The sequence below is a fragment of the Gnatocerus cornutus genome, unplaced genomic scaffold (assembly GCF_029298725.1).
Source record: "Gnatocerus cornutus isolate USDA-ARS CGAHR unplaced genomic scaffold, icGnaCorn1.1 ctg00000144.1, whole genome shotgun sequence".
Classification (NCBI taxonomy): Eukaryota; Metazoa; Arthropoda; class Insecta; order Coleoptera; family Tenebrionidae; genus Gnatocerus; species Gnatocerus cornutus.
Genome location: NW_028275484.1, coordinates 133826 through 142440, shown reverse-complemented (window position 1 = coordinate 142440; position 8615 = coordinate 133826). Strand labels below are relative to the sequence as shown.

At 34.5% G+C, this 8615-nt stretch overlaps 1 pseudogene; it reads left to right on the top strand.

The window, feature by feature from the left end:
• Nucleotides 1–1626: 1626 nt before the first annotated feature.
• Nucleotides 1627–6627, top strand: LOC148165926 (uncharacterized; annotated as a pseudogene).
• The last annotated feature ends 1988 nt before the right edge of the window (nt 6628–8615 follow it).

Below are 8615 nucleotides of genomic sequence, written 5' to 3'. Positions count from 1 at the left end.
TGGAGGCAGAGTGACCACTCAACGGAACCGACAAGAAACTGCGTGATTTGGAAGGGACGGCTGGAGGTCAATGCTACTTGAGTTGATAGAGATCGACCATTCTTTTTCCCTGTTTACTTAACCTCGCCCTTATTGAGAATCCTGTAACCACGCAACTTTCCTGAAAACCTAAGCAAGATCCTTTTGAGTAAGAGCTTCTAAATGGTCAAGGAAAACGTATAACCCAAGAGAAACCAAGGTAAAGCCTCACTCCAGAGCAGTACAAGTTTTCACACCTAGAAGGACCCGTCAGTGCAGTTGGAAGAGTTCCACTCCGAGGTGTGGGGAAGTTCTGCTTTGTTCTTCTAGTCGAAGCTAGTGGCAGGATGTAAAGAGTCAACGTTTCCGGTCATGAGGGAAGTTTAGGACAGAAGAGGAGATTAGGCATAGAATAGAGATGTAAATGATTAGGATAAAATAGTTAAGGTTTAGGCAATAAGTTAATTGTCAGAACGACAATTTTTAAAGAATCAGCAGTTAATAATAAATGCGACGACCAACAGGTTAACTACCTTTGTACGTTGCAACGGGTTTTTGCAAGTGGCTTAGCTAACACTCTAAAACGAAGCTTGCGGAAACGAGGTGAGATGGGCGACGTACAAAGAGTAGTTAGCCAGTAGTGGTTGTCGAGTAAGCCAGGGGTGGTGATCCAGTGGGACAATGCCAACCCCTACCGATATATTGTAATTATTTTTGAGTTTATTATATTCTAGTGTTTATCAATGTAGTTAGTAGGAAAAGTTAGGAATAAATCGATAAACACTCCTAAAACTGTGTCATGATTGAAAGACCCCGTCAAGACGTGACACTACTTTAACTTCTCCGCTGTCTCTCATTGGTCGCCATAGGACCTTGAATGACAGACCGTTCTTGTTTTGAAAATTCCAATCTAAACTCTAAAAATTGTTTCGTTTTTCACAACTAGAACAAAGTTAAATGGTTCCAGAATTTGGAATAGGCATTTTCATTCAACTTTCATTTAAATCCAGAAAATTCAATTCATAGAACGAAATTAAAAATTCAAATCTTCAGGTAATAAATCTGCCCAAATCCACAAAAATACATTTCATTTCAATCAAATATACTTCAAAAGGGTAAATCCACTCACAGAGATAAGAAACGTACCTACCTGCATTCATTCACGTCTGTTTTCATACAATGATAGGTTCATCTACATTTATCGACATCTTTATTAAAATTAAACCACATTTATATGCGTTATTTAGTGTTCAAATTGAAAGAATTGGAGTAATTAAACCTGCTGGTTATTATCAAATGTAGCAGTCTGTCTGGTGGTTTGGCGTTTCAACCAGCTTGTCCGCCCAAATTGGAGCAGAGGGTTGTAAACCAAGGGTGCAATAGGATTTGCAAATTTTTCGACCGCAAAATATGGTGCAATAACGCAAATTCCATCGTAAATCGAATTTGTTTCTCTCTAGAACGGACTGTGGAAATGAGGCTTAAGGTTGAACTATCCAAATTTGAAGATAGGGCGTTTTAATGTAAAAGTTCGTACAAAATTGCACGAAACGAAAACGAAGAGAGCTATTTAGATGCGGTTTTTTGTGTTACTCTTCTTTGTTTATTATGGGGGACCATCCGACCGAGAGAGAATGTACCCTTTCACCGGTATTTGAAGAAGTTCTGAATTCTGATAACTTTGTTGATAAAAGTGGGTTGATTTTTGCAATTGTTACATCGAAGTTTCGTGTGAGACTTTTTACAGCACCGCGTCGGTGTGGAAAAAGTGTAAACTTAACTATGCTCCAACGATTCTTGGAACTGGAAGTAGATGAAAATGGAATAGAGAAAACAACGATTTTGGAAGAAAAGGTCAACTATAAACTGTTCAATTCAGCAAGGTTCAAGTTAAAAGTTATGGACCAGCGGAATAAGAACTTTGTAACAACTCATTTCGGGCAATATCCGATTATCGCACTGAATTTTCAATGTTGTGATCCCATCAGAAATCAATCAGATGCAGTGAATGTGTGTAGACTAGCTATACATTGCGCTTTGGAGCAACACAAGTACCTTTACAAATCCACAGTGTCACCGTTGGAAGATTATCAAAAAGATATTTGCAGACAATGGTGTAACCAACGTGCCTACGAAGAAATTCCAGAAAAACGTGTAAAGGAGGGGTTGCAAGACTTGGTAGTTTATCTGAATATGTTTCATAAAAAAAAAAGTTTTCCTGCTTGTTGACGAGTATGACTCGATTGTTTCAAATGCATTGTACAATCTGGTAGATGCCAAGTTGAACGACCTAACGGAAGTTGCTTCATTCGCCATTGGAGCTATTGGAAATGCTTTAAAAGGAGTTCCTAACCTCTTTCAAGGAGTGTTTATGACAGGAATTTTAGATATTGCTAGTATAACGATTTCCAGCGTATTGGGTAACTTGGAACGACTACAATTCGGAACCCCCAATCTGTGCCAGGATTACTATGGGTTTTCTGAAAATGAAGTCGATATGCTGTTTGATCGGTTTGAAGTAGAGGAGGGGTTAGGTCCGTCAAGTTTGAGCATCATACATCGCAAAAAAAATTCAAACATATGCCATAATTTTGTGCTAATTCTGTGCCAATTTGTGCTGCAATTTTTAAATTCTGTGCTCTTTTCGTTTTCGAGTTATTCAAGAAACAAAAATGATGCTCAAACTTGACGCCTAGCATCATATGTCATCAAAATGAATCAAACTAGTCTTATAATTTTGTGCTAATTCTGTGCTAATTTGTGCTGTAATTTTTAAATTTTGTGCTCTTTTGGTTTTTGAGTTATTACCAAAACAAAAATGATGCTCAAACTTGACGCCTAGCATCACGACTCACAAAAATTGATCAAATTGGTCTTATAATTTTGTGCTAATTCTGTGCTAATTTGTGCTGCAAGTTTTAAATTCTGTGCTCTTTTGGTTTTTGAGTTATTCCAAAAAACGTACAAAAAATAGTAGGCAACCCGAAATACAGATTTTAACAATTTTGCTTTCAAGAAGCATCATGCATCACGAAACAGCTTAAATAATATGCCATAATTTTGTGCTAATTCTGTGCTAACTAATGGTGCAATTTCTAAATTCTGTGCTCTTTTCGTTTTTGAGTTATTTAAATAAACAAATTAGAACAATCGTCAAGTTTGAGCATCATACATCGCAAAAGAGCTTAAGGGATATGCCATAATTTTGTGCTAATTCTGTGCTGATTGAGGGTGCAATTTCTAAATTTTGTGCTCTTTTCGTTTTTGAGTTATTTAAATAAACAAATTTGAACAATCGTCAAGTTTGAGCATCATACATCGCAAAAGATCTTAAGTGATATGCCATAATTTTGTGCTAATTCTGTGCTGATTGATAGTGCAATTTCTAAATTCTGTGCTCTTTTCGTATTTGAGATATTTTTAAAAATGTACAAAAAATTGTAGGCAACCCAAAATACGAATTTTCTTTGAAGAAGCGTCAAGTTTGAGTGAAGAACAAAAACTGTTGAACGAAATAGACAACTGGAAAGGAAAATGCGACAACAGGATCACGGAAACACCTAAAAGAACAAAAATCAAAAAGATTAGAAAAAGTTTTTATTTAAATCCTCAATCGGAGTGGTCAACAATTGAAATCAAAGATCAAACAATGGACACTCCTATAAAAATACCATTGTTAAGAAACGGTGGATTAGCAAAATCAAAAACAAAAAAAGTCAACTTTAGCACAGTGTCTTTAGCGAATAATTGCGCTGCTGATAGCATTTTACAAATACTGGCTGGCTGTCTGTGTGACAGCAAAAATTTAAATTTAAATTTTGCTTCTAACAATCTTTTTGTACTTGCTAATTTATTAGCTCGAAATGACAACATGACTAAAATTTATAATACCCGTGCCGAAATTCTCTACGAAATTTTCTCTAACGAAAAGAACATACTTGGAATCAGTTTTATTAATTGCGAAACTATTATTTTTTCTGCTATTACGAGATGTAACATTTGTAGTATGGAAGAATCATATACGTGTTCTTGCGGTACTGATAAAATTCAAAATTTCCGACAATCCCGACCAACGTAAATACGTTAAATGAACAAGGCATTTCAGCATTAAATGACTCTATTTTAATCTATTTAAATCAAATTAAAAAGTTTTGTAAAAATTGTGGAAAAAAATTTACAATAAATAGAATTTTTAATGATATCATTTTCATTGAAACTACAAAATATGTAAACAATCGTGAATTTCCACAACGAATAACACTAGCTGAAATACCAAAAATTTTAAATTTAGATTCCGTTCCTAGGTATTTAAGGGGCGTTGTCGAATATCAAGGCGCAGGTGTACCGAATTCGTTGGGACACTTCATTTCTCATTGTCGAAGATTTGACAATTCTTGGGAAACCTACAATGATCTATTGTGAATGCATATTAATATTTTTGTATTTTTCAACAATAAAATCTGTAAAGTACAAGTAATTTTTTATTAAAATGTTTTCCGACTTTATATCTAGAACAGGTATTTACCAACTACTTCAATTATTTGAAATATCAGAGGAGTATGCATTGTCTCCAACTTGACGCAACTGAAATATCTCAAAAACGAAAAGAGCACAAAATTCAGAAATTGCACCCTCAATCAGCACAGAATTAGCACAAAATTATGGCATATCCCTTAAGCTCTTTTGCGATGTATGATGCTCAAACTTGACGATTGTTCTAATTTGTTTATTTAAATAACTCAAAAACGAAAAGAGCACAGAATTTAGAAATTGCACCATTAGTTAGCACAGAATTAGCACAAAATTATGGCATATTATTTAAGCTGTTTCGTGATGCATGATGCTTCTTGAAAGCAAAATTGTTAAAATCTGTATTTCGGGTTGCCTACTATTTTTTGTACGTTTTTTGGAATAACTCAAAAACCAAAAGAGCACAGAATTTAAAACTTGCAGCACAAATTAGCACAGAATTAGCACAAAATTATAAGACCAATTTGATCAATTTTTGTGAGTCGTGATGCTAGGCGTCAAGTTTGAGCATCATTTTTGTTTTGGTAATAACTCAAAAACCAAAAGAGCACAAAATTTAAAAATTACAGCACAAATTAGCACAGAATTAGCACAAAATTATAAGACTAGTTTGATTCATTTTGATGACATATGATGCTAGGCGTCAAGTTTGAGCATCATTTTTGTTTCTTGAATAACTCGAAAACGAAAAGAGCACAGAATTTAAAAATTGCAGCACAAATTGGTACAGAATTAGCACAAAATTATGGCATATGTTTGAATTTTTTTTGCGATGTATGATGCTCAAACTTGACGGACCTGGAGGGGTTGAGGACAAAAGCGAAAGCCAAATATAATGGATACTACAATGGAGACAAGAAACGACTATATAATCCTCAATCGGTTGTGAGTTTTCTGGAGAATTTAGATCTGGGAGAACATGCTTTGCAAAATTATTGGCAACAATCTGGTTACATCCACAAGATGAATAACCTATTCCATGAGGATGTCGTGCCTAACTTGTTGACTAGCCTACTACAAAGTGCGATAGATATGCAAGATTTGAAACTGGGACCTTAGAATTAAGTGATCTGGAATCGTTGCATGGGATATTAGCTGATGCGAATTTGCGTTGTGACGAACACATTATTGTTAGGTTTTTTATATCTCTTGGATACTTAGCATATACTGATTCAAAACTCAAAATACCTAACGGCGAGTTAATTCAGGAATTTACAACGAGGCTACGAAACTATTTTTTTATTAAATATGGTATTAACGAAAATTTGTCCAAGGATTGTTCAAAATCATTTTCTGAACTTGTCAGTCTCTGTGAAAAAGATGGCTCATTAACAGAGTTCAATAAAGAATTAGCAAATTTTCAAAGTACTGTAACCCGTCTACTTCAACAGTCAAAAATTATCGATCCACTAAATGAGGCAACATTACAGAGTATAATTACATTGACATGTACTCACAACGGATTTCTCTTCGGAAATAATCATCCCAAATTATAGAACCAAAATTGATATAATGCTGAATAATGGTAAATCTGGGATTATAATCGAATTAAAATGTGATCCACATGCTGTAAAAGATGCAGTAAAACAAGTTTTTGAAAATCACTACTTCAATGTCTTCACAATGGCGAAATATTTTAATGATCGTCCTACAGATCCTTCTCTTTCTCTTATTATGGGAATGCATATAGATTCTGAAAAGAAAGCATCTGTGATGTGCCTCCGAAAGGAGGATATTAGGGCTGTTCTAGATGATCACAACATTTCGGCAGAGCCATCGCTAGAAAATGGCATTGATATAGCTGTTAATACTAGGGGTAAAAAAATCATTAATCTATTTTGCGAAAGAGCAATTCGTCTCTCGTAACATAGCAGAGAAAAAAATGTAATTGCGGCTAATTTTTAGTTTTAATTCAGTATATTTTTAAGTTTAGTTATACTTAATTCAAAGTGTATTTTTAAGGTTAGGGGCAAGTTGATTTTAGTTTCGATCACCTAAATCTGTTTTATTTCGGTTTTGGTTTTGTTTTGAAAATATATTTTCTATAGTTATAGTTATAATAAAACATGAATTACAAAGTTTATATTGTTTTAGTAGAAATGAAAAGCCTCCTTTTTTTAATATTGGACTTTTAGTAACTGGAAGCCGATCTGATGGGTTTTAAAGGTTCTTTTGTTACCCAAACCACCTTGGTCAGGAAATGAAATGCACAATATTCTGGGTCTCTGAAATGGGTTTAATAGATAGTTTTTGATTTTTTCCCTCGATTTTGAGAGTCTTCCATCGACTTACAGTAATATCGAACAACAATGACCTGTCCTGTGGATTCAGAATTGATGGTCGTGCCGATGATTCTCTTCGATAAATACATACCTATAAATGGTGTCGTGAAAGAGGAAATGCTGTAAAAATAGATCGGATTGTAGAAGAAGAATTTACTAGGTTTTTAAAAGTGTCTTAACTGTGCTGGTCTAAACTAGGATATTATGAAAAAACAGATAAAGCAATCCATGTAAACGAAGAAGATAAAGTATGGAAAATAAGCAATATTTATCAATGAATCGGGATTAACGTATATTATTTTATGGGGCACATTTGGTAGAGATAAATTTAGGGAAACCAGAATATGTTACAGACGTTAACAGATTTTACCAAATCTTATTAGATGACAAACTTGGTAATATAGTCAGAGATATATAGTTTTAATTTCTTTAATTTTTGTTTAACAATATTTTTTATTCCAATTTTAGACCTGTTCAATTTTTTATTTTATTTTACCAGTTATTATCCTGATCCATAAATGAAAAGCCATTTTGGGGTAAATTTTGTAAGTGCTCTAACGTCCTGATCCAGGAATAAAAATCCATTTGGAGGGTTCGAAAACCTCATAAATTTGAATAAGTTTTTTGTCTCTTTTTCAATGATTTGTGCATGTGCCAATTGGCTTGGTCCAGAAATAAAAAGCTATTTTGGGATGTCTAAAAACAACGGATTTTGTAAGGTTTTAAATGGTTTTATCATGTGTCCAATTTCTGATGGTCTATAGATTTTTGGGGCGCAGAAAAATTGATGATTTTAGGTCTTTTTCGATTGTTTACTTTTGAGGAAACAGCGGAATTTGTAAGATTCTCCCCAGTTTTTAAAACGCCAAATGTCCCGGTACCAACTCTCCTTGATTTGGTGTTGTTTTTCCCTTTTTTTTTGCATGCGCCAAATGGTTTGGTCCAGAAATAAAAAGCCATCTACAGATATTTGGCTACTTTTGGGGTGCATAAAAATTAATGCTTTTTGAGAGGTTTTAGCCCTTTTTCGGTTGTTTGCTTTTGGGCAAACAGCTAAATTTGTAGGATTCTGCCGTGATTTTTAAGACGCCAAATGACCTGGTCCAGAAATAGAAAGCCATTTTGGGGTGTTTAAAAACAAGGCATTTTCTAAGTTTTTTGGAACTGCTATTAAAAACCAAAATAACATGCTAGTTACTTTTTCAATTTAATTAAGAAAAACAACCCCTCGCCCCATTTCATCCCCTTCCTGGAGGCCTAAAATTGTGGAGTTTTTTTTTCTTTATTAACTCAGACAACCTAGCACACCTGAATTTTTTCAGAATTTTCGAACCACTCTAACAGGGCTAGACCCAATAGCCCATAGGCGGCCGGTTTCGGGAGATTTATTTTCAAAGTCCACTCTTGGGGTTGAAACAAAGTTGGGTGAAAAATTACAAAATTTTGTAGGAAGATCCTGGCATTAAAAAGCAAAATAACCTGCTAGTTACTTTTGAATTTAGTTGAAAAAAACTACCCCTCACCCCATTTCACCCCTTTCCTGGAAGCCTAAAATTGTGGTCTATTTTTTTCTTCATCAGTTCAAGCAACCTAACACCCCTGATTTTTTTCATAATTTTCGAACCACTCTAACAGGGCTAGACCCAACAGCCCACAGGCGGCCGGTTTCCGGTTTATTTTCCAAGTCCACTTTTGGGGTTGAAACAAAGTTTTGAGAAAAAAATATGAAATTTTAGAGGAGGATTCTGTTAGTAGAAACCAAAATAACGTGCAAGTAACTTTTTT